The 27522-nt window shown below is 42.5% G+C and overlaps 1 protein-coding gene across 3 annotated transcripts in view; it reads left to right on the top strand.

The window, feature by feature from the left end:
* The first annotated feature begins 11518 nt into the window (after positions 1-11518).
* Positions 11519-27522, top strand: part of PDS5B (PDS5 cohesin associated factor B) — a 312170-nt gene continuing 296166 nt past the window's right edge. For 2 of the 3 annotated variants that reach the window (XM_074986368.1, XM_074986369.1), the window contains exon 1: positions 11521-12431. The gene's annotated coding sequence lies outside the window, so the exon portion shown is untranslated. Of the gene's footprint in view, positions 12432-27522 lie in introns of all 3 variants that reach the window. The other variant, XM_074986372.1, reaches the window with a different exon arrangement.

The raw sequence follows: 27522 nt of genomic DNA on the forward strand, positions 1-27522 counted from the left end.
CTGACGCATTTTCCCATAGCCTGATGTACCCCAGGGCTGATTACATCTTTATATCTGTCATGGATAATAACCCTCATAACTCCCTGCTTCCTCAATTGTACTTGAGTACAGGTGACAGCCTTGGAGCTGTTCTGTTGCAGCTTAGCTAGTGCCTATACTATTTGATTGAAATTACCCCTCTCCGTGATGTACCAGGAGTGCAATCTTTATGACCAAATCTAAGTTGATTTTGGAGATGGCAGTCAAGGAAGTTGTGAGTGTTGCTCTTAGATTCGACAACTCATATTCCAAATTCTCCAAACTACCTGCTATTGCTCCTGAGTTAAGGAGACTGGCAAAACCCAACCCTCAGCCTACTCCTTGTTAAGGCTAAAAATCCTAGGTTTTTCTGTTAGTGTAAATTGGTTATATTTTAACATCAGAGAATCCATAATTTGGTAAGGGGATCTTCAGACTGATCATTACATCTTCCTGCCTTTTTCTTGTCGTAAACAAATTCCAGTCAAAACTGAATTCCAGTCAGAAATCCTATGGTGTTTCCCCCACTGATCACAAGGGGTTTGACTTCTTTGGGTGCAAAATATATGCCACTGCCACACTTCAGCTGCGAGTTGCAAATTGCATGGCCCTTCTATTAGATTATGACTACATTAACTATTCAAGAACTCATGCCTCACTTGCCAGAAGATAAATAGGTTGAACTACATTCTGTCCTCCAGGAGGGATACACAATTGCCTGCACTGCCATAGTGATAGTGATAGTTATGTGCAGAGCTACTTGGGTTCAAGCGTCAGGAGTTGCCAAAGAGATGCAGACTAAAGTGGAAGATCTCCCCTTCAACAAAGTGCAGTTATTCATGGCAAAGACTGATGAGATCTGTAGGGTGAAAATCCCAAGTTCCTGATGCATATTATGGTTTCTGTTGTGACCTCTCACGTTTATGCCCAAATATCATAGTCTGTTATAAGACCTAATTAACTCATAACATGTATCATGGTTTACAAATGCAGTTAGTGTGAGAAGGAACTTACAAGCAATGCCATAGTTTTCTCATAGTCTGGAGAAACAGATAATAACCACAGCAACTGTGGTCCAAGGCCAAGTCCAGAGGCTATAAGACAAGCCTGGGCTGCCAGGGATGAGATACGCTCCTCCTTTTCAGTATTCTCTACAGGACATTTCCCTAGTTCACTAACCCAGGGCCCTGGATACAAGAACAATGTGTTAAAAATAAGTGATGTTTGTTATGTACTCCCATTGTTTTATTTTAACTTCTTCAGATATGGACCTGTGGATCATATCCAATTGAACAAAAGCATCATTACTTCCCTGGACACATAAGCAGGACTAGAATCAATGTATATGTTGTTTAAACAGATGACTAACGTAAAAAAAACCACCTGTGTATTGTCTAAAATGTTGCATGTAAATTATAGGTGGAGTCATTGTGTAATGTTTTGGCTTATTGGCTTATTGTGCTCATCATATCTTGCTGCCATCAGCTATCCAGGGGCTTGGGACCTCTCACCCTGTCGTTTCTCAGGGCCTGTTGATAGTCTGTATAATCACTTGGATAGCTCAGTGGTTTGAGCATTGGCCCCCTAAACCGAGGGTTGTGAGCTCAATCCTTGAGGAGGGCATTTAGGAATTAGGGCAAATAGATGTCAGAGAGATGGTGCTTGGTCCACCCAAGGGGACAGGACTAGATTACCTCCCAAGGTCCCTTCCAGCATGACAGCACTGAACAACTTCATACACCCAATGCTTGCCAACCCAAATACCCCAGCATGAGTATGTATGTAAATTTTATTGTAAGATGGCAGCTACCACCTATGTTGTGAAACTAGCCAGATATTACATGTGGTGCTTTCAGAGATGGCTCACCTCCGTATATCTCCCTAATCATCACAGCCTGTTGAAATGTGTCACAGTTCCCCCCACCTTCATACTTTCCCTTCTGTGGTGGACAATACCCCGCAAACTTCTAGCCAGGATCACCTTTCAGCAGGAACCCCCTGCATTCACATTAAAAATGGCTGTATCCCTCATTGGCTGGGGAGCTCCCTTCACTACCTCAACTTTTCAAGGCAAATGGCCTTGTAAAGAAACACATTTGCACATCAACATTCACAAGCTCTGAGCAGTCTGCAATGTGTGTCACCATTTCCTCTTGGCAATACATTACAAAACAGTCCACATTCTTATGGACAACATGACTTGTATGTTTTACATTAGCCTTCAGGGTGGTGCCAGGTCACGTTCCCTGTGCACTGAAGCAGTCCAGTCCTGGAATTGGTGTGTCTTCCATCACATCACCCCAGTCGCAGCCTACTGACCATGTGTTCACAACACTGGCAGATACCCTCAGCTAGCACTTTTCCAATGAACATGAGTGGGAGATCAACCCCAACATACTACAGGTAATATTTGTGACCAGGGATTATCCTCAAATATATCTATTCACATTTGCACAAAGTTGCAAGTGTAAGGACAATTGCTCCAGACTGGGGATGGAACCAGAACAAAGGATGATACGCTACTGATTTCATGGAGAACTATCTTTTCTTATGCATTTCCCCCCATTCCCTTAATATCCAGGATGCTGCAGAAGATTCAAGCAGACAGAGCTTACCTTATCCTGATAGCTCCAACATGGCCACGTTAACAATGGTTCTCATATCTTCATAACCTAGCCACATGCTCACCACTTACACTCCAGAAAGTTCCACATTTGCTGTACCAAAAAGAGGGTCGCATTTGCCACCCAAATCTCACCATGCACCATCTCAGAGCATGGCTTATCAATGGTTTGAACCTTGAGAAATGGCCTGGTCTGAGGAAGTAAAGCATATCCTCCACAACAGTTGCCACTCCTCGACACGCTATGCTTACCACAATAATTGGACATGCTTTACAATCTGGTGCAAAAAAAGGCAGTTATACCCTGGTATGGCAGCTTTACCATGTGTGCTGGATTACATATTGCACCTTAAGAACATAGGGCTGACAGTCAGCTCATTATGGGCACGCCTCTCAGCTATCTCCATCTTCCATGATCTTGTGGACTATACCTCTGTCTTCACACATCCTACTATCAAACAATTCCTCCCTGGAATTTCTAAACTCTATCCATGTGTTGTTCCCCCCAGCGGATCACTACTTTATCGTGGCTGGGGGGCTTGTGTGTCTCAATGATCTCTTGAGCTATGTTGGGTGGAGCCTAGTGCTTGTGGTAGGGCCACCCATGCTAGAAAGGTCAAAGGGTATAGACCAGACTAAGTGTGACCCACTGGTCCTCCAGGTTGAGGGTTCAGTTCAGGGCTAACAACCCAGACCTAGAAAAAGATTATGTTATGGAAACAGCAACAAAGAATTCTCCTACAACTTTATGTGGTGGCATTCCTAAGTCTTATATGGGGACCTGTATGACTGACAGTAGTGAAAGCCATGAGGAAGCTACTGCCACAATGATGAACACCAAAACGAAGACCAGAACTGGATTCTGGAATGTACACCCATGTACAACACTGGCAAGCTAGCATAAACAGTCGCCGAAATGAGATGATACAACCTACACTTCCTTGTTGTTAGCACAAATAGATGGACAGGATCGGGGAGATAGAAGACTTCTGCAGGAGAAACAGTGCTCTGCTCCAGAAGAGAGAATGACCAGCCCCATGAGGGAGTGGCCATCATCCTTAAGAAGGGGATTGAGAAATGCTTGCCAAAGTGGAAACCTGTCAACAGCAGACTGATGAGGGTCAGACTGAAAGGAAGACAAGTGAACATCACCTTGATCTAGGTTTATGCCCCAACCAGTGACACTGGTGCAGAAATTAAAGACATCTTCTATGAGCTGTTTCAGGCAGAAATGGAGTCTACATCACACCATGACCTTACTATCATCTTGGGTGATCTGAATGCTAAAATGGGAAATGAAAACACACACTATGACAGGGTCGTGGGCACCATGAATGACAATGGTGATAGATTTGTAGGGTTTTGTTCTGTCAACATTCTGGTCATTAGAGGAACTCTCTTCCCACGCGGTGACATTCACAAGCTGACTTGGTGTTCACTAAACGGCAGAGACAAGAACCAGATTGACCATCTGATGATCAACGGTACATGGAGATGCTGTTGCAAGATGTGAAAGTGAGGAGAGCAGAGGACATTGGTGGTGATCACCACCTAATGATGGCATTTGTGAAACTCAAGCTGCAAAGAACAGGCCTTAAGACACCTATACAAAGACGCTTCCGTGTTGAAAAACTACAAGATGTCACCACGAAGGCTGCCTTCACCATTCAACTGAGGAACATATTCCAAGCTTTGCCAGATTTAAAGGATGACTTATCACCAGTATCACAGATAAAATCAATGTGGTATGGGAACAGATTGCATCAGTCTACATAAAGAGCAGTTAGGCTTGTCTGGGTTTTAAGGATAGGAAGAAGAGGAAGGAGTGGATCAAGCCTGATACATGGAAAGCCATCAAAGAGAGACGGGACATAAAGAAGAGACTGGTAGACTCTAAATCAGCCAGAATTCAAGAAAGATACAAGCAGAATTACAGAGAGGAAGACCAAAAAGTGAAGAAGTTAGTGAGGGCAGACAAACGAACTTTCATGGAGGACCTTGCAATAAAAGGTGAAGATGCAGGAGCAAGGAAACGTGTACAGAATCACTAAGCTTGTTTGTAGCAAGTATCGTGGCAGGACAAGTGCTCCCATCAAGAACAAACAAGGTCAGTTATTGACAACAGAGAAAGGGCAAGAAGCACGCTGCACAGAACGTTTCAGAGAAGTTCTGAATAGACTGCCACCTGAAGAAGAAGCGGACATCCAGGAAACTGAGTAGGACCTTGCTATTAACATTGATCCACCAGAGAAAGAAAAAATTAGTGCAGCCATCAAATCCCTGCAAAACAGCAAAGCTCCAGGACTTGACAACCTGAACATGGAGTGGTTTAAAGAAGACTCAGAATTTGCAGCCACCATTCTCCAACCACTGTTTACAGCAATTTGGGAAGCACAACAGATACCTATGGACTGGACCAAAGGAGTCATCATCAAGATTCCAAGGAAAGGAGCACTCAGCAACTGCAACAATTGGTGTGGGATCATTTTTCATCCATACCCAGCAAGATCCTAGCCAAGGTCATCATCCAGTGGATCTCATATGCTGTCGACAAGTCTCTGAGGAATAAACAAGCCAGATTTCACAAGGACAGGGGATGTATAGATCAGATTTTCACCCTGACAGACATTACAGGGCAGTACACAGAGTGGCAGAGAAAATTATATATAAACTTGGTCGACTTCAAGAAGGCTTTTGACTGCATACATAGAGAAAACCTTTGGTGCATTCTAAGAACCTACAGAATTCCTCTAGAAGTGGTCCTGCTCATCAAGAGTTTTTACACCAACTTCACATGCAGTGTGGAGTACTGCCATCTACCCGTTGAAGTCAAGACTGGGGTCAGACAGGGATGCATCATGTCTGCACTACTCTTCAACGTAGCAATCGACTGGGAGAACAACAGCAGATGCATCAAGGGGTATTAGATGGACACCTTTTTCCACATTGGAACACCTTGACTTTGCGTATGAACTTGAGTTGCTTTCCCACACCCATCAACACATGTAGGAAAAGACACAATGCCTATGTACCTTTGGATGCTAGGTTGGACTACGACTACAACTACACAGGTTGGACAAAGAATTAGCAAGAAAACCCCCAGAGATTATGATTCTCAATGTAGATTCACCAGTACCAATCAAGATAGATAATGCAGACTTACCCAGCACAGATAGCTTTACATACTTGGGCAGCATCATCCGCCATGATGGAGGCACCCTGAATGACATCTAGAGAACACTAAGCAAGGCCAGAAATGTCATCAGAAGTATGAACAATGTATGGAGATTACACAGTACAGTGTCCACACCAAGCTTAAGCTGTACCAGAGCTGTGTCATATCAACATATCAACATTATTATATGTCTCAGAGTTCTGGTAGATGACAGAGTGCGACCTTGCCAAGCTCTTGTCCTTTCACATCGCTAGACTTTGCAAGATACTTCACATCTTTTGGCTGAAGACAATCTCCAACCATGACCTGCTCCTGCGATGCCACCAGGAGAACATTACATTATCACCATGAGAAGATGCTGGAGATGGATAGGGCATGTGCTGAGAAGGAAGGCAGATGGCATTGTAAAGATAGCACTTGACAGGATGCCTGAAGGATCACGGAAATGTGGGAGGCACAAGACAACGTGGCGGCGTACTGTTGAGGCTGATATGAAGAGAATGAACTATAACTGGAATGGAGAAAATGGCCAAAGACAGACAGAAGTGGAGGACTTTCGTTGCTGCCCTACGTGCCAGCGGCCATAATAGGCTTTAACTTGCTAACTATCCATGTGTTGTTGTGGGGAACGGGAATTTAGGTAGGATTATTGTTTTAGGTAACAGTTTGCCAATCTGACCTAAGACTCTTTAGGTTCACCCTCTACCCTGGACCACAGCTGTGAGGAGCTATAAGAGTTCTTATCTGGAGGAAGGTCGCAGGACCTGCAGGAATTGTATAAACTCTGCAGATGATGTAATAATAGCACAGAATGTACTACACTTAATAGAGTTTTACAATCAAATATCTAGAACGATTACACACAGATTAATTCACTTTCATTAGTTACATAAAATCAGTATACAAGTACAAATATATCTAGGCTAATATCGTATTCACATTCCTTCCTGGTGGACTCAAGGAGTTGAAGGAACCAGCTTCACTCTGAAGGTGGTGAGACACAAGGCAGTGTTAGATCAGAGGAAAACTAGTACTAGTAAAATAAATTAAAATGAACAGAAAGAACTGAAGAGAAGTGAGTAGAACCCCTTGATGGTGGGGTGTTATAGATTGCCCTACATCATTTTAGCTCATCCTTTCAAAGCCAAAACTAGGTTTCCACATCCTCAGATTTTGAAGGTATGTACATCTGATTGTGGACTGGGCCCTAACACCCACCTTTGATTATGCATAGGAGACCACATTGCAGCCTCTTTATCAACCTCCAAAAATGGGCATTTGGGGCAAGGTACCACCTAATAGCCTCAGTAACGTTGGCCTTCACTTTGCAATAAACAGTATGGTTGATCTAATGGGGCCATAGCATTTTGGCACCACATAAAGACTGAAAAAAAGTACCGTGAACTATATAAGCTAAAGTATGGGAATGCAGATGCAATCCTCCTTATCTGTATGTCTGGAACTGTCTAGATGCCCAGACATACCTATCTCAAGCTAATGTCAGGCTAGGGCTACACTACAAAGTTATTTCCAGATAAGAGCAGTTATCTCAAAATAACTGCTGTCTAGACTATGCATGCGCTATTTTGAAATTAATTTGAAATTTCAGATGCTTTAATTCAAAATCTGTAACCCTCAATCCACAAGGAATAACTCTTGGCTCAAAATAGATATTTTGAACTAAGCTGTATTATTATGGTTTTATTCGAGTTAAGGGGCCTCTAGGCCCCCAGGATGCCCTGTTGTGGCTCAGAGGTCTCTCTTGGCCATAGGCAGGAAACCCTCCATGGTTCCTCTGCACAGACCTTAAAGGCTCAAGCCAAAAATAGTTCACGAAAGGGATTTGTGCTCTGGGCCTGCTGCACAGCCTGTAGCCTGCTCCTGTGCAATAGCCTGGAGACCATGATGAGCGACAAGGAGGGCTCTGACCCTGCTCTTGACAGTTCCCAAGGATTGTGCACAAGACCCCCAGGAGCTGTCCTCTCTGCTACCCACCAATGACTCCACAGTCCGTTTCTGCCTAGCAGGTACTGCTCTATACTCACTCAAGTGGAGCACTCAGAGGCCACTCAACAAAAAGTTACTCACCTTGTGCAGTAACGATGCATGCCTGCAGGTGCTCCACTGTTGGCCCTCCTCCCACTTCTCTGCAGTCCACCTCGGACAGCTCATTGTGGAGAAAGAACTGGTGCACAGCCAGTAGCCTGCTCCTACTGCACACCTGTAGCAGGCAGCCAGTGGACATGGACACCCTGCTGTGTGTATGCAGCCCAATGGGGCAGTGCTCTGAAAAGTTTCCATACTGCTAGTGTGAGGATATGCCAACACTTCAAGTGGAGCACTTGCAGGAACACATCTCGAAGAACCACAGTTACAGCACAAGGTGAGTAACTTCTTCATATAGAAAGTGGAATAAGTTAAACAGGAGTGACTAGGAGTAGAATAGCTTCTAGCTCGGTGGTTAGGAGGAAGTGTCCCTGCTATAGAATGGAGATTCATATCTGAGTCTCTAATTTCCTAGGCAAGAGACCTAACTGTTGGGCTAAGTGTTATAAGATGGGCAGACACACTTACATTCACTCTCTTTTTCTGAAGATATCACAGATCAAATTCACAGTAGTTTCTATTTGACTGAAACTATGGGGTTTTGTGGGGAATAAACTATTCACCTGAAAACTTTTCTCAGCTGCATTTGTACATGCATCTTTTTCATCTGAGTTCAGGGTTATTTCAGTAAGGAAAGAGACCAGAGAATGATGTGGAAAAGTTGAATCAATCCTATAGGTTCCCTCTGGGATCCTATTGTCTTTAACAAAGAGTAGGAAAAGGAGCCACATTTACCAGTAACCATTATTAGTTTTTTTACTCTGATTTTCACTGAAGAACCAGGATAACTACGAGAATGTGTACTGAATTCTGCTTCTACAGTTGCTTCTCTCTCTAATGTATTTATATAGCATCATTGTCATAGTATCTGAAAACCTTGCCATCTTTAAAGTACTAATTCTCACAATACTCCTGTGTGGTAGAGAAGAACTCTAGTACTCATTCTTAAAGACGTAGAGCTGAGATACAGTTAAGGTCTATACTACAGTGACTATGGCAGCATAACTTTATAATTTTAATTTTAATACATATTTAATGCAATATACAAAAGTGTTCTGCAAAGCCTCATTGCTGGCCTCAGACTCAGTCAGTATGCACCTGGATTTGGTGTTTGGGTGACAGCATCTCCTTGATGCCTCTGCAGTTTGTGTGGGCAGTGCAGTACTGCTGATTATCACCACCTAGGGGAAGTACCCAATTTATGGTAGTTTGCACATCCATTTCTCTGCAACAAGAGCAGTTTTCTGCTATAAGTTAACTCCAGGGATAGTGTTGGAGCAATGGGAGCAGAAAAATTGCTATATGTATAATAGGACATAAGAATGCAGTGATTTTCCCCCTTCTTTTTAAACCAGTGCTTGAATGATCTGAGTCATGTCCCTTTATAAGATGAGATGTGGGAATCAGAACAATATCTGGAAGTTGGGAATGCTAACAGCCATTGAACAAAACTGTAAACCCTGAATATGATGAAAGCTGTGCAATCAGTTGCTATTATTAAAGCTTGGAGGTGCTATCACACTCTCAACACCCTAGTTACGCCACCCCTCTATGATGGTTGAGGTGGAATTAGCAGCTAACCTTCGTGAGAAGAGGTGCTGTAAGAGCCCCCTCTGGAGGAACATGAAAGGTACTGCTGATGAGTGACCAAGCAGTAAAAAGTAGCTAAATATCATAGTTTTAAAATTAGTTGTGGATTTAATTTTCTTTGTATTTTAACCCCTACAAAAATTAACAGTGGTGGAGGTGGAGGAAAGAGTAAAGGGAATTCTTTTAAGCATTAACTTCTGAAATGAATGAATGAGGAATACAAATGTGAGGGCATTTATGAAAGCCTTTTGGTGACTGAGAATCACGACTTAGGTTTCTTCATAACATCCACCTCACCATTTTTCAGTCTCCAGATGTCTTTGCACAACTAACAGGCATCCTGACATCAGACAAAGGGGATATGTACCCTTCCCTGCTCTGTGAATGAGGAGTCAGGCATACTGTATTGGAAACAGGGAATGGCAAGAAGATTGAAAAGTCAACAATTAAACTGGAGAGTCTACAACTGCTACACTTGCATGTACATTTACATTGGAGCTATGTTTAGAGACATATTTGTGTAGTACTTCAAACAGCAAATAAAGACAAATTCCCTGCATGAAATCTTGTAATCTGTGTAAAAACTAAGTACTGGGAAAGGGTCAAGACAAAGACGAAGGCCATATGATATGGTCACATTGGAAATTTATTAAGTTATTATCGATGTATCAAGTGTGTTCAGCTTGCAAGTAAAAATCTTTCCCCAATCTACCAGTGCAAACAATTTCCTCTGAGCTCTGAAAGTTCAACTAAGTTTTTTGCTGCAGGTAAATTACAACCAGCAATAAAGATTTGTCAGGCAAAATACTGCCCTCTGCTATACCTGTACAGTGATGTTTTTGTTTTCAAGTAGGGTAGAACAGGCACAATGCAAGGCAGAGGGAGTTGCAAAGATGTGAAGAAAGCCACAATTTTGCTAGGCTTTACAACTGCATTAAAGTTAACAATTCTGGCAATGATGAATCTAGTTTACTCTTTCAGGCTTTATCTAGAATATAATAGAAGATGGTTTGTTAGCTACTACATTTTAATGTATTTTCAAACTTCAGTGTAGACTGCACATACTGTATTTTGTAGACTTGTTGAGTGAACTGTTGTAATTTAAATATCATAACTGCAGTTTAAACTTGTTAATTTTGGTTTTTGAGAAAACAAAAAAGCAGTTATGTAGTACTTTAAAGAATAACAAAATACATGAGCTTTTGTGAGGCAGACTCACTTCTTCACATCTGGAGATAGCACTGTACTCCAAGTGGTGCTGAAAGTGATTTGGCATGACAATTATATAACAGAGGGATACAGACAAAAAAAATCTGTATTTTTGTCTTTATCTTTCTATTATATAACCCTTATGTCAATTCACTTTCAGCACCATTTCCAATACAGCTCTGTCTCCAGATTTGAAGAAGTGGGTCTGCCCCCTGAAAGCTCATCACCTAATAAATTATTTTATTGGCCTTTAAAGTGCTCCATGATTGCTTTTTGTTTTGTTAGGATACATACCTCTTGTTTTTCTATATTCTTTCTCTCTACCTTCATAAACTTAGCAGTTACCCAAGATGTAGGTGACTCCTGGTAGCACTTGAGGTCCACCCCCCTCCATGTTCCCAACAAAATTTTAATTGATAACTGGGGTGCCTCCTCCTGCCCCCATTCTTCAGGTGACCCTCCCTGCACCCCCACACCTACACAGCACTGGCTTATGCCTGGGAGGTGGAATTACACATTTGTGCTCACTTTCCTCCCAAGTGATGCCCCCCCACTGAAGCTGCTCAGCTCTCCCACCTCCACCTCCAGGTTAACCATATTTATTCATAAACAACAAGAAGTCCTGTGGCACCTTATAGACTAACAGATATTTTGGAGCATAAGCTTTCCTGGACAAAGACCTGCTTCATCAGATACATGAGATCATCTGATGAAGCAGGTCTTTGCCCAGGAAAGCTTACGCTCCAAAATATCTGTTAGTCTATAAGGTGCCACAAGACTTCTTGTTGTTTTTGAAGATACAGACTAACACAACTACCTCTCTGATACTTGTCACATTTATTCAAGATTACATTGTTATCGATAGATTATAAATCCTACTGTTAGGAAACATTTCTTTTGCGCAACCGAAGAGACTGTATCTCTAGTTTCTCTTTTTCATCTGTCTCCTGGATGGAATAGCCCCCTCTGGCTTTGGACCGTGCACCGTCCAGTTCCATCCCTTACACGCGGTCCTGACTTTCCCTGTTCGCTGAGAGTCCAAGTCACTATAGCGAGGTATTCTGCTAGCTGGAGAATTTCGTGCTGGTGGGGGGCCGGTTAGGGTTTAGCTGGCTGCGTGGCCTCGTGATTGCTGTCTTAGGTGGTGGTTTTCCATTGGGGGTGGGTGTTTCGCTTCCCCTGGAGGAAGTGAGGGTTGGATCGGGCTTTCGATGGGGTTTCGTTGCTGGCCCCGTGCTGGCTGGCAGAGGCAGCGGGCTGGGCAGAGCCAGGGAGCGCAGCGCGAGCTTAGTTTTCTGTATGTTGTTTAGGTGGGGGGCGCCGAGCCGGGGTGCGCCCCGTAGCCCCTAGGCCGAGCTGCGCCGGGCTGCAGAGCTCTCGCCCCACGAGGGTAACCGGCTGTGGAAGTTGTTTCGGGCTCGCTCCCGCCAGCTGCCCAGAACGTTGCCCGCGCCGGCCGGCAGGGGCCGCTGCTGCTCCGCCCTGCAGCTCGCTCGCCTCTCTCGGCGGTTCCATTGGAACAGCCGGAGACAACTTGGCGCCATTTTGAAGCCGACAGGGAGGCCGGGGCGAGCTGCGGAAGGGGAGGGGGCTAGAGGCGATTGGCTGCGGCTACGGCGGCGGCTCCTCTCCGAGCCCGGAGCAGCGGCAGCGCAGAGTGGACTCGCCTGGCAGCGGCGAGGGAAGGCGGCAGCGGCGGCTGCAGGGGAGGTAAGGAGCCCGGAGCTCGGCCGTTGCGCCCCCAACCGTCCCGCGCGCTGCTCCATTTTCCTTTTTCCCCCGCTGCAGCCCGGCCATGCTGCACGGCCGGTGTGTGGGGGCGCCCGGGGCCGAGCCCCCCCCCCCCCGCCAACTCCCGCCGCCAGCTGCTCCCCTCCCCCCCCGCCGCCCTCTGCGCGCCCGCCCGCCTCTACACACCAAACTTGCCGCCCCCTCCTCTTCCTGGCTGGAGGTGCTGGGCGGGGAGGCGGCTTGGCGAGCGGGTGACCTTGGCGGGGCTTTGCCCCTCTCCCGGAGCTGTTGGCCGGTGTTGCGGTTCGTCTCTTCCCCCCATTGGCCCGGGCTCGCGCCGTTTCCCGGGCGGGCGGCGTCGTTCCCTCAGCGTGCTGCTTGCTGGTGGTTCCTTGTGGCGGCGCCGCGCCGAGGGGGTTAATGATTGTGCGTCCCCAGGCGCTGGCTATTCCCTCCCTGCCCCGGGCAGCTGGCCTAGTCCCTGCCTAGCAGCACCCGGGACTCCCGCAGCCCCTTCGTGCCGCTACGCGGGGTGGGGGGTGGGAGTCCTCGTCGTCGTCCTCGTCCTCGCTACCTTCAATAGCCACCGCTTCTCAGTGATCGCAGGCTGCTCAGCTAGAGGGAGGTGGTGACCAAGACCTGGATGTGGTGGGTCACTATGTACAGCCAGCTCGTTCGCCCATGTTCTCGCTTTCACCATGTTCTCTCTGTTGGGGGTGTGTGTGTGTATGGATTTGGTTAAAATATGAAATTTTACCCTTGGATTACTAAGTGAAGGACACGTTGGTAGAATATATATTGTTTGAGTCTCCGATCAAGGAATCTAGGTCTGTAACTTCATACACTGCAAATAACTCATCTGTTCCTCAAACCAAATCAACAATACGTGATGGTGTACAGATCTGAAAATTCAAAATTGCAGTAGCTCATCTTTTATAGGACTGGGTTTTACTCTAAAAGCTATAATGTGATTCTGAGTTGCATGTGTTTTGATTTTTAAATGCTTGCTTATTAGTAATTATTATGGGCTTGTGTGTGCTATATTAACTCTGGTTTAGCCGTCTCAGAGAGGGAGCTGTGTTAGCCTGTACCTTCAGAAAACAAAAAACTCGTTTAAGTTATTGAATGCTGCTCAATCTTTTAATTGATGATTTCAGTGCTTTATGAAATAATGGGGAAAACACTAACCATGGTCAGTATCTCTTCATTAACCGTGTAATAACAAACATGAAAAATGTTTAAACATTGAGAATATTTAATGTGAAATATCACAGATCCTTGACTTCATGAGAGGTATGCAATGACATACATTCCTTCGCATTCCTTCCCTTTAAACAAATAAAGTGCTGTCTTTTTCCTGAAAACAACAATGGGTTCTAATTTATTAGGTCAAAGTAGTATAGTGTATTTCATGTGTAAAAATACTATGCAAGTTCCATGTATTCTAAATTACTGTGGAGGGAAGTTGAAAAGTGCTCAGTATTTATTTGAACCAGGCTAACTGGTTATTTAAGAAATGTAGAATTGAAGTGTGTGTGTAATGTCCTTATGCACAAACTACCTGAAAAGAGAATTTGATGGTAGTGGTACAGAATTAAGAAAGGTTGCTCCCTTTTTGACTTCCATATACCACGTGCTCACCATTTACATATGGAAGTATCATACTATGTACAAGACTAAACAGTTATAGTTAGCCTGACACCTTGTGCTTAGGTATTCAACCTATGTTTTCTCCTTTGCCCATGTTTCCTATTGGTTAATGGTAATATTTAATACTTTGGTTACACTTTTTACTAGTTATGTTACCAATTGGTTGGTATACCAAACTATAGTTCTGGGTGTCTTGCTTGAGAAGAAGCTGGGTAAACTAAAATTGTGGGAATGAGTGTGTTAGGCTTAAGCAGCCACTTTGCATGCTGAAACATATTTTGAAAAGTCAAGTAATCTTATTCATGATTAAAGTTTAAGCTGGTTAGTTCAGTGAAACCATTAAGGCCTAATGTAAATTTCAGCAGTTGTCAGTGTTTTGAAAAGGAGAGTACTGTATTCCTTTGTTTTCCTCTTTTTGATGTGTACAGACCCTTTTCTATGTAGGCCAGAATACACATTTGTGTTTGATAACTGGAACCTTTTGGGCATGTATTTTTGTCTCTAACTTTCATTTTATGATGTTTTTCCCCTCTTTATCTGACCTGTTTTTTTATTGAGCACTGGTCTTGTACATGCATATGAAAAAAACTTATTGCCTAGTTCAAACAGATGGCACAATTTATGCATGTGATAAAGTAAAATATAATGTATAAGCATTGAAGTCCAGTAGTGATAATCATAGAAGGATTTCTCAAAGGAAGTGCTTTCAAAGATTCGATTTGGAGAAGACCACATACTCCACTTGTTGCAGAAAAGGAGTATTTTCCACAGGACAACTTGGAAGAAGGCAGAAAAATGAGGTGTGGAAGGAGGAGCCAAAGCATGGAACTGCAGATGTTTCATTTTTTTTTTTTTTTTAAGATACAGGAAGCCCGGGGCAGAAAAATGAGAGCAAATTTATAATCTCTTGTCTGTTCACGCTCATTGATACCCTTCAGCCCCAATTCCTTCCTAGGCTTTCCCTACTTTACTCTTTTCCTTTGTGCTGTTCTATGCCTCCCACCAGAGTAATTCTGTCACTACTGCCTAGTGGTAGTTTGTGTCTAGCACTCTGTGTGAATATGACAGTTCATCATGCCTTCATAAGGTTGTAAAAATGCAGCATCTGATTGGAATTATTTGTGTACAGTCACATACCTCCCCCTCCCAAAGAAAAAAAGGGGAAAAAATGGAAAGAGTGAGACTTTTGAAGGAATTATTTTAAAATCAGTCCTGAACTGTGGCTTGTATGTGAAAATTCATTGCTTATTAAAAAAGGTTATTAAGTGTGCTGGTCCTTCTCTGTGAGAGAGTGGTAGGTTGTCTTAGTTTATGGATAATGCTTGCATGTCAGTGACACATTCTGGAGGGAATTATGTAGACCCCAGCTGTAGAACTGTCAGAACTCCAGGCCTTTGAGAAGGGATTCTCTCTTCCCTGCCTCCAAACGCACATGTAAAAGTAAAATAATTTTAATGTCTGCGTATGAAAATGTATCTTCAATTCTCTATCAGTGAAATTCTCAGTTGAGTATATTGGTCTCTTAGCAAATTTGATTTTGCTTATTTAAGTATAACATATGCTTAATTCATTTTTAATTTTTATACAAACGGTAAATGACTTGTGAGTGTGAGACAAACCTTGCTAGCTAGGGATGGCATTAACAAATGTGTGTATCTTTGAGATTTAGGCTAGAAGCTATAGTAAAGCTCTGAAAGATTTCACACAAAAAATTAATATACACAGTTCGTACAGAAACTTGAAATAGAACAAACCAAATTGAAAGTAACTTCTGTTATGTAACATAATGAATCAAGAATCGTGTGCAAAGGTGTACAAACAGCTGCCTTAAAAACCCCAAACCTCTTCCCTCAATCCTACCGCAAATCCCATGCCAGAGCTTGTTAAAATAGTAGGCCTTGAAGCATATCCTAAAAGTAAAAACTTGTAGTGGTCCAGAATGGGCAGGAGCGGGAGGAGTGAATTCTGTAGCTTATGGCCTTTCCTGGGGAGTCTCCCACCATCAGTCCCTTTGCATATTCAGTTGAGTGTCTTCCAGCTACAGTTCCTCAGCTGACTAACTTTGGGGTAGCATTCATGGTGAGAGGTGTTAAATGTAGGCCATGGGCCTGTCCTCTAATGCAGAATTCTGAATCAGAGTGATCCTCCATTGGTATCACTGGGACTGTTGATAGATAGTGGTCAGTGTTAACATAACTGGTAGAATTGGGCCATAAAGAGTACCCAAAAATGAAGTCTTTTGGTGTTTATATATTAAATGAACATAGAAAAATATTTCAGTTCTGAGAGATGACTCTGGTTTGGTAAGTAGCTTAATGTCTTGACATTGTAAACAGTATGTGCAACAGAGATGGAGGCATAAAGTTGAAATTTTTTTACTGTAAACCATATTTTATTGTCATAAAAATACTTATTCCTCAGAAAAACTTATTTTTCATAATGTCAGCTCTGACCAATAGTGTGGTGGTCTAGCGTAACTTTCAGAGAAAGTGTGAAACATAAGTAATGGAGGAGAAAGGGAACCCACAAGTTCCTTCTATCAGAATTTTTAAAGGAGTTCTCCAAGCAGGAAAACATAAATATAGTGTGTGTGTTTAGCTCCAAACTTTAATATATATCCTCCCCTCTTAAATTGCGTGTGTCATAAGATCTGCAGATATCGGGGGAGTTTTTGGTGTGTTGCTCTTTGCAGATCTAAGAATCTGATGAATCATCTTTAGAATTTACAAATAAGTAGTGAACTGCTTGGAGAAACTCTTGAATCTTATGGCAGATTTTCCTTGTCTGTGCCATTTTTTACACTTGTGCATCATCTGCTGATGCATTTTTTCAATGGAAAAAAAAAGGGGGTTCTTTAAATTCCTGAACCCAGGTTATCCTTCTTATAATCCTCCTGTGCTATTGTTTCCTACATTATCACTCATACATTTCCAGGTAAAGAGGACTAGACTCTCGCTTGTGAACTGTAAGACTGCTTCTACACATGCCACCTCCTGTTGGAGGTAGCATGGTAATGGAGCAATTCAAAGCAGGCTAATGAGGTGCTAATGTGCCTATTCAGTGCTTTAGCATAATGGCGGCCACATGAATTTCAAAGTGCAGACTTCGAATTGCAGATTGGCAGGGGAGATGGGGGCAGCTTCAAAATAAGCACTCCACTTTGACATTCCCTTACTCCAGTCTGCAATTCAAAGTCTGCACTTTGAAATTAATGCAGTTGCCAGTATGTTAATGAGGTGCTGAATATGCAATTTAGTGTCTCAGCCTGCTTACAATGCCATCTCTGATGGGAGGTGGCATGTGTAGAAGCAGCCTGAGTCTGTTTATCATTGGCTTTGGAAAGGTAGCTACTGAATGGGGCTCTTCACCCTTTATACTAAGAGTAGTCTGTTACTTTCTGAGCAGTTCCAGCTTCTGCTTCTGTATTAAACCATTCAGTCCAATGAGAGTTGAATACAATACAGTGCAGCCTAATGTTGGTTTCTGAGAGAAGCTGAACAATTGTCAATTTTTTCTTGTTTAAAAATTGAGCGATTTCAACACTTAAAATGCTAAATGGATGCAAGCAGTGTGATTTGTAGGATGTGTCCAAATATTTCTTTAAGTACACAAGCTTTCTATATCCAATTATAATATCCCTTTTAGTTTCATTTAGGTTGCGTCTAGATTGCTGAGAACTGTCAGCAAAAGATACACGAATTGCTCAACACATTTACGTATATTTCGCTGACAACTCAATTGGGAGAGGCTTTTCTGACACTTGGCCTGTCCACATGGGGCCAAATGTTGGGGAAAAAATCCCTCTGTCAAGACATTCCTCCTTCCTCATGGAATGACATGTGCAAGGATGTCGACAGAACGTTCCCAACTGGCAGATCACTTCTTGCAAGACAAAAACGGAAGTTTTGTTGACAGAAGCCTGCAGTCTACATGTAGCCTTATTTCCTTTTTTTTTTATGCCCAGGTCGACACTGCAAATTCATGTCAGTATAACTATGTTGCTTAGGCATGTGAAGAAAACAAATCTGAGCCACCTAGTTATACTGATTTACCTCCTGATGTAGACAGTGCTGTCTTGATCACAGGTTGACTTATGATTTTCTGCCAGCGTAGGTGGCATCTTCATTAAGTACTGCAGTGGTGCAGCAGCAGCACTCTAAGGTGGTGTCTATACTACGAGATGAAATCAATTTTATTAAAATCGATTTTTTTAACGCAGGGTTTTATCCATTTGATTTTGAGCATCTTTACCTTCCCGCGGGCTGCCCACAAAATCCATTTACTGCTGCCGCACACAAGTAGCTTAAATCGAGTCCTCCTTCAGTGTGTTTTGGGAACCTATCCCACAGTTGTCTGAGCCTCGTTGCATTCTGGCCCCACAAGTAGAAGTGGGTATATGACACCACCTTCCCACATTTAATTCCCCTCTTTCCCTTGCCATGTTAATAAGTATGTTAAAAGTAGACACAGGTGCTACACTGAAACTGCATGCCGAGGCTTTATTTTGGGCTTGGATATTGATTTACACCTCCTGGGAAAGAGGACTCCAGGTAGACACGGGTGCTACATTGAAATTCAAATGAATCATCAGTACTGACCCAGAGTGGCTAAAAGACAGTATTTGACAGTCATGAAAATCGTGACTGCCCACGGAGGTCCTTTCAGGAACTTGAATCTGGATTTAGGCCACCTGGGAAAGAAGTCCCTTATGTCTAAGTAGACACGGTTGCTACACTGAAACTTGAATGATTCATGAGGCTGAAAGATCCCAGACTGCGGCCAGGTTTACACCTGGAAAAGAAGACCCTTAGGACAAGAATATTCCCCTCTGCAAGCCTTACTTCGACAACTGTGATAATAGTATAGTTAATACATTGCCTTCATTGAGATGTATGGCTCGGGGCGGCTGCTAGACCCCCGACTACAGCCAGCCCCTGAAAATCATGACTGCTGGAGGGACATGTCCCCGGGGCAGCTACAAGCCCTGTGGCTACAGCCAACCCCCCAAAATCTTGGCCCTCACTGCCTGCACTCTTGCCTGGCATCTTACACAGCATTTCCTTTTATTGGCTCGGGGTGAAGCCACTTGATGCAGCTGGGTGTTGGAATGTTCTAGACTGTGAGGAGTCTTTGGGGGAAGGGAAGGGAGTGGATGTGAGGGTCAGGACAACATGTAAATGGCTGAAAAGAAGTTTCTCCTACTACCAGACAAGCATGACCCCCACCCACAGCCTAGCTCACACATGGAAATGGGGGGGGGGCAGTGGCTGGTGCCAGGCAGTGCAGCAAAAAAGGCAGCTAGTAGGGATATACACAGAAGCACATACCCCACACCTGTGCTCGTAGCAAAGATTTTTTAGGCTGTCCTGCCCCTTCAGCCACAGGTTTGCAGGTACCGAGTTGTAACAGTCCTGGCCACAGGTTCGCAGGTACTGAGTTGTAACAGTCCTGTTGCCTAATTCCTCTGAACTTGAGAGCAGTGGATTTGTAAGAGGCCAGAGTGGAGAATTGTGGGGCACATGTGGGACATTTGTGGAGGTTAATGAATTCGATTTAAAGACATGCTGCATCCTCTCTACCTTTCATTTGGAATTTAAAATTCGAATTGACCACAACACCTGTCAGGTTACCACAGTTTTAGGATTTCGATATGTTGATTTTAGTGGTCCATAAATCGAGCTAATGGAATTTACAGTGAGGACAAAAAAATCAGGCTAACTGACTTAAAATCAATTTTTTATCTTGTAGTGTAGATGCAGCCTAACTCTAGACATGACATTAGTGTCCCTACACCAATGGTGGGAACCTGCAGCAGCTCATTGGAGTTCCACCTATGGCTCATGCTCCTCTTCGTCTGTTTCCTTCACCCATGCCTCTCTTGCACTGGGTACTGGAGCCCCACACTTACCTGCTCCTCCATCTTCCTCCCAGAGCTTTCCCAAGTACCATGAATTGGCTCATTCACACTTTGTCTCTGCACCTGTCTTTTCTTCCCAGATGTTGATTAGGAGCACTCTGAAAGTGCTGGGGTGGAGTAGGGTAACTGCAAGGCTCCAGTGCCCCACTGGGCAAGAGGTCCCCGGGGAAGGGGACAGAGAGTAGATTCATAGTCTGCAGGTAAAACCCCAATGGGTTTTGTGGCCTGCAGGCTTTTGGATGTAAATCTTGTAGCCCACTGAGCTGAAGGTGGTCCACTCATGTGGCCCAGTAATTAGCCTGGGTTGTCCGTAACTGCTCTAGACTGTTTCTGTGTATATTTTCATGAAGATTGCAGCTGGATAATGTTGTTTTCCAAAGATTTGGCAAAATGCATCCCATGTAACTCTTTCTATATAAAATTAAATGGACAGAAGTTGTAAGTTGAGACCGGGGTGAAAAGTGCACCTTGTGGAAGACACATTATTTTAAGCATTTTTGTGGACTTTGTTGCTGTGAACATATAAGATGAAGTTTTTTTGCCTTTTTTTAAGCATATGTGTTCTGTGAAGTTTTAAGATGATTTAGGATGGATTGATTCAGATCACCAAGTGGAAAGCTCCAATTTAAATGGTTGATTTTCATCAACTTTTATCTCTGTAATTCAGTTTTTCCTAGGAAAGTGCATTCACATTGATTGACATAACCATTGCAACGTGTGGATTGATCAACTAAATACAGCCTTAACCTTATTTTTTCATACCCTCACTTGGAGCAAAAAAGTACATTATAACTGTGCAAGCAATTGTATGCCTTAATATTTTCATATTCTTAACTGTCCTTGTAGTATGTCCGCAAATATAGTATGTCAGCTTATTTACTAGAGAGTTTTGTTCATGATTTGTGTCAAGCTATATTAGGATGATAACTAGAACTAAATTAAGTATATATCAGCACATGAAATTTATTTTTATTTAGCCAAAACAAGTTCACAAACAGTAATGATTGTTGTTTCATATAAAGCCTGACTGTACGAGTTAAATGTTACCCCCGATTCTTTCTTTATAAAGAAAAGTGATAGAGGGACCTGGATTAAGTATATGTTTTGACACATTATATTAAATTTAGGCATTCATTTATTTTGTAATTTTGAATAAGCTAATGCTTTCCTTTTTAAAATAATGGATTTAATAAAAATGTGATTTAAAAAAAAAATCCTTTTTCTGGCTTAAAGATCAACCTTGTTTTTTCCACTGATACACAATCATGATTTCACTGTTAGCTCCCTTCAAGACCCTGGTTTTACAGGTTGAACTGAGTATGAAGCTTTCTGATGGCTGAGAATTTAGGGAGGGGAATAAATTTTGCCAGTGTCAATTTGTGGAATTTCTTTGAGGTGTGATTTATATGCTTTGCCTGCTTAATCTGAAGATGCAAAGGGCATTTGGATGGATAGTCCTTTTTTCTATTATGCTTGCTGGTAATTGTAGTGTTTATGTGAATTTACTGTCTTTTGGGTAGCTTCTATAGCAGTGATCTTTTTTTTTTTTAATGCACAAGATTACTGTTTTGAATTAAATGCAGTCTGGGATCTACCCCAAACCCAGACACCACTACTCCTTCTCTTTCCCGCCCCCCCATCCTCACGTATTTTCACCAGCCTGGAGCATAGGATTGGGGTGCAGGCCCTTGAAAGGAGCTAGGCTGCAGAAGGGAGTTCAGGGATGGGACAAAGGTCCTGGATGCAAGCTCTGTCTGGGTACCACTTACCCTCAGGCAGCTCCTGAATGGAGGCACAGAAGAGCAAAGGCAGGCTTACTTTTATCCTGTCCCTGTGTTGCTCCTGAAAGTGGCTGGTATTCTCCCAGTGGCTCCTGGGAGGAGGGTCAGGTGGCTTGTGTGCTGCCCTCTGCCCACAGGCACCACCCCACACCTCTCATTAGCTGTGGTTCTCCATTCTTGGCCAATGGGAACTGTGGGAGCAGCATGTGGAAATAAATGTTTGCTTTAATCTTTTTCCATCCATGGATAGAATAATGTTTTTTCTGTGCACTAATGCATGTATGAATGTGCATCACTGGGGTAGGGGTGGGGGAACTAATTATGGGCACTATAGTAATCAGTTGCATGGTGTTTGAATCTCTTCTGAGGAGCTGCACAAGCACACAGCTTACAGGGAGCATCAGGGATACCTCCTGCTCCACTTCCCCCAGGAGCCACGGGGATGTGCCAGACATTTGTAGAAAACAGTGCAGGGCCAGGGCAGTGAGGAGTCTGCTTTAGCTCCACTTTTGCTGATTGACCATTAGTAGCTGATATCCTGATTTGGCTGCAGGAGCCTCCAAGAGATCAAGCCCAGTTCCAAGACACTCGTAGTGTTCCACAAATGGACAGAAAAAAAATTAGAGGGAATTAAATTTATGTGCATGAGTACTGAGGCAATATCCAGATGTGCAAAACCAGTAGAAACCAAAAACCTAGACGTAACTTTCTGAAATGACCATAGGGCATAAGAGAGAAATAAATCTTATGAAATGCACAGACCAGTAACAAATCTAAAATAACACGTTAGGAAATAAGTTATAACAATGATGCAAGTATCTGTTTGATTGGCAGGTGAATGTGAAAAACTTTGTGTGTGTGTGTAAACAAGGTTCACATTGCTCCTTTAGATATGCTGAGCACATTCATACACAGGAGTAGCTGCCGGTAAGCTCCTTCCATTGCAAGTCCTGTCGTGTTCCCTGTTTTTGTGGAGACGAGGTACAGGAGCACAGGGAGGGGGAAACACAGATATTGATGCTTATCTCCTGTGCTTCTCCTATACTGCAGTGAAATCACTCAGCTCTTGAGGAGCAGCTCCAAGGCAGAGGCTAGGAGCAATACAGCAATGGTGGGAGAGGCAGGTGATGTGCTGGCAGTTGACAGCATTCTGGCCCACCCAGTCAAGGATCACCTGTTGGAGGCTCCAGAATCTGCCAGTAGAAGAACTAATATATGCTAAGAAGTGAGATCTGTTAACACATGGAGCTATATTACTTGCCTGGGAATAGAAGGGAGAATTTGATATCCACTTCTTCACTCCATCTCTAACTTTGCACCCTCACTTCTGTTGATATGGAATCCTTCCCTCAGGGTTTCTGGGGAATTAGTTTAAAGAAATCAGCTGATCAGAATTGTGTCCTCTTTTCTGAGGTGCAGGTTGCATGGCAGAGTTGGGACTATGAGTTTCCTATGGTGTGCATGTTAATAGTGTTTAGGCTTGTCTACACTACCACTTTCCTTCGAAGGAAGGATGATAATTAGGGTGTTGGGAGTTTACTAATGAAGTGCTGCTGTGCAAATTCCCACCCCCCCAGTACTTCGAAGTGCTGGGACAACTTTTACGTAAGGGCTAGACGCGTGCTGGTACTTTGAAGTTTAAAACTTTGAAGTTGCCATGGAGAGGAATTTGCTTAATGAAGTGCTGCCTATGCATGGCAGCACTTCATTAGTAAACTCCCAACACCGTAATTACCATCCTCCCTTCAAAGGAAGGTGGTAGTGTAGACAAGCCCTTTGTGTAGTTAAGTTTGAGGTGACCTAATTTTAAGTTCCATGTTTTCACGCTCCTACAACTTACTGAACCCCCTCCCCATTTGCTTGAAATTCATGCATATTCTCTTTCAATCCATCTTTTATTTTTAAAGATTCTTAGAATTCAGTTTGGTTGTTTTTGAAAGTTCAAAACATTTTACAGGTGTTTAGGAAAAACTGACACCTTTGGAAGTGTTATGTGTAAGCACAAAGCTAGTATGGCTTTATAAAACCGTCTTTAAGTTTGTAGTTTCATTGACTTGTCTCCTTTTTGATTATACCTCCTTAGGACTCATTTTTGCTTGCCTACAAAACTGTCTCATGAACATGAAGTAGGTGGCAAATTGTGACAGTCCTTCCTCTTCAGTCACTAATGTGACCATTCCTTGCCCCATCTACTGCCCAACCCTCCCCATTTAAAAAAATTGACATTTATCAGATAAAGCTATGCTGAGTCTTTGCCATATTGATTTTTATGTTATATCATATTTACCAACCTTTGTGTCTTCAGAGCATGGATTGTGCTCCCCTCTGTGTGTCTATGCATACAAGTTGTTATGGTTTAATTAAAATGTTTTTTAAATATTAGTTAGCAAATTGCCATACCACAGCTGTGTAAATCAGTTCTATTTGTACAGTACCAGGTATAGTACTGTGATAAGTGGGATCTTCAGGCATTCATCATAAATATGAATAGTCATTTATACAGATTAAGCACCTTAGATATATTTAAAGAAAAATAAGTAATAAAAGTAGCATGAAGTGTATGCACACTGCTATTTTTAACAACTTAAGAAGGTGCAAGATTTTAATAAGCATAGAAGTATAAGTATTTTGGGCAATGTACAATTAAAAATTTAGCAATAAAATATAGTGCATATGACTGGAATATTGGTCTCTGAAGGGTACAGCTTGCTTCGGAAGGGCAGGCAGGCAAAAATGAAGATGTTGACATTTGTATTAAAAATGTATTACATTTGCACTGAGGTGGAGATGGAAATAGACTTTTTGAAAGTTTCAGGGTAACGATAAAAGGGGTAAAAAAGTGATGTCATGCTAGGAGTCAATTACAGGCCAGGTAACCAGAAAGAATAGGTGGATAAGGCTTTTTTAAAACAACCAATAAAATTGTCTAAATGGAGGATGGAGGGAGTTTTAGATTTCCTCTCTTACCCTGTGCCAGTGCACCTCTGTATTGGGCTTTCTGATTTTTGCTATTCCGTTTAACTAACATGCTATTGATGCTAATGACTTGGCATTAGAGTTTCATTGTGCTGTTATGCCTTGAAACAAGGAAGTTAGGAAGGAGAAAGCAAAATATTAAAATTAATTTTTACTTAATATCTCTTACTCTCTAGGCCTGAAGAATTCTGTGAGAGCTTGAAAGCTTGTTTCTCTAACAAATGTGGAGCTAATGAGAGCTATTAGAATATTTGCATTAGACAGGCTGAATTGTTTAGGTGGGCATGCAATCTGACTGGAATCTGATAATGATGAAAATTCATTCTGGATCTCATAGTTTTTTGCTTTTCTTGAAAATCGTGATCTCTTTTTGATACATGGTTAGGGAGTAGAGAGTGTTTAGAGCGAGTGGTGGTAAATTTGTGGTCCAACTTTATTGAATTCTGTTCTAAGGGTAATTACTACTTCTGTGTTGGTATTCAGATGAACCTTTCAGGAGAGGACACCATGGCCGCCTTTCTCTTTCCCACTCACATTTCCACTTTCAACCAAAGTGATATACTCAGGGTCCATCTATCAGTGGGTCTTTATTATCATAGAAGTTAGTTGGTGACAGGGTGCATCCAAATAGGTGGGCATCTCTTTCATTTAAGATTGGCTTAATCAACTTGGAGCATCTTTTGGAGACCTTTTGATGGAGCATCTTGAGGTCTTGAAACATAGCTTTTTGCGAAGGGTGTGGTACCAAGGCTTTATGTAGTTAGAATGAGCTTCTGCAACTATTTTTTCACTCTGTTCTTGGTGAAGAATTTTGACAGCTTCAGATCCAAAACCCTCAGACTTTAGAAATAGTCTTGTTTGGTTTGTCTTCTGTCTCTGAAAGAATACCCTTAAGGTGTTGCTTGATCTGTGCATAAAAGCTGATCCGTGAAATACCTTCCTCTCAGGCATTTCAAACTCTTTAAAGTCCCGTCATAGACCAGTATGAAATCTCATTAATCACATCGCCTAAAGCCAGAACAACATTTATCCAATCCCTCGTATCAGGCCAATGCTACCAGGTACTACTGCTGTGATTTATATCTGTTTAAATTGCTTAAACATACTGATTAAAAAAAGTAAAGCTAAAAAAAATACAGTAATTGACAGACCACATCCACAATTGGCAAAAGAACTGATTGTTAGGGACATGGGTTTTATAACTGACTGGAACTCCCGGTCCACACGTTGAAACATATATTGCCTCATAATTTAAATTGCTGTAGAATAGTCCTGGGATCAGGAAGCACATTTTGCCATTCTTTCAGTAATCCAGTAGGGACCTGCAAAAGCAATTTCTAAAAAAAAACAAACAAGTATATCTCTGAAGTATCTCAGGAGAAAAAGTTATTGAGTCTAGATTTCATTAAGATTGCTACTGAAGTGTAATGTATTGAGTCCTGCCAACTTTGGTCATTTTGGATTGAAATTGGGATTTTTTTTCTTTCTTTCTAAGGACCAAGAAGGAAAGTTGAATGATGTATAAGATGACTAATAGCATGGCTCTGCTTTTATGAAAAATGCTATGCCTGTTTTTATACATGATGGTTTCTGCCTCTGGCCAGCTTGCTAAGTAACTCTGAATTTTTACATATCGTTTCTTTTTAAGTCCCCTGTTTCTGAAGGAAATTTTTAAATGGTTTTAAACTGTAGAAATGTATCTTACTTTCTCTTAAATTTCCTTGACAAACAACTTCAAATATTTGTTGATCTGACTTTTCTTGTAACTGAATTATGTATTTTGTTCCCTTTCTCAAAGAATCATAGAATGCTAGGACTGGAAGGGACCTTGAGAAGTCATCGTGTCTAGCCCCCTGCCTTCGTGGCAGGACCAAGTACTGTCTAGACCATCCCTGATAGACACTTATCTAACCTGTTCTTAAATATCTCCAGAGATGGAGATTCCACAACCTCCCCAGGCAATTTATTCCAGTGTTTGACCACCCTGACAGTTAGGAACTTTTTCCTAATGTCCAACCTAAACCTCCCTTGCTGCAGTTTAAGCCCATTGCTTCTTGCTCTATCCTCAGAGGCCAAGAAGAACAAGTTTTCTCCCTCCTCCTTATGACACCCTTTTAGATACCTGAAAACCGCTATCATGTCTCCCCTTAATCGTCTTTTTTCCAAACCAAACAAGCCCTGTTCTTTCAGCCTTTCTTCATAGGTCATGCTCTCTAGACCTTTGATCATTCTTGTTGCTCTTTTCTGGACCCTTTCCAATTTCTCCACATCTTTCTTGAAATGTGGCGCCCAGAACTGGACGCTACTCCAACTAGGGCCTGACCAGCGCAGAGGAGAGCGGAAGAATGACTTCTGGTGTCTTGTTAACAACACACCTGTTAATGCATCCCAGAATCATGTTTGCTTTTTTTGCAACAGCATCACACTGTTGACTCGTATTTAACCTGTGGTCCACTATAACCCCTAGATCCCTTTCTGCCATACTCCTTCCTAGACAGTCGCTTCCCATTCTGTATGTGTGAAACTGATTGTTCCTTCCTAAATGGAGCACTTTGGATTTGTCTTTATTAAACTTCATCCTGTTTACTTCAGACCATTTCTCCAATGTGTCCAGATCATTTTGAATTTTAACCCTATCTTCCAAAGTAGTTGCAACCCCCCCAGCTTGGTATCATCTGCAAACTTGATAAGTGTACTGTCTATGCAAATATATAAATCATTAATAAAAATAAGAACAGAACCGGTC

The sequence above is a fragment of the Carettochelys insculpta genome, chromosome 1, assembly GCF_033958435.1.
Source record: "Carettochelys insculpta isolate YL-2023 chromosome 1, ASM3395843v1, whole genome shotgun sequence".
Taxonomy (NCBI): Eukaryota; Metazoa; Chordata; order Testudines; family Carettochelyidae; genus Carettochelys; species Carettochelys insculpta.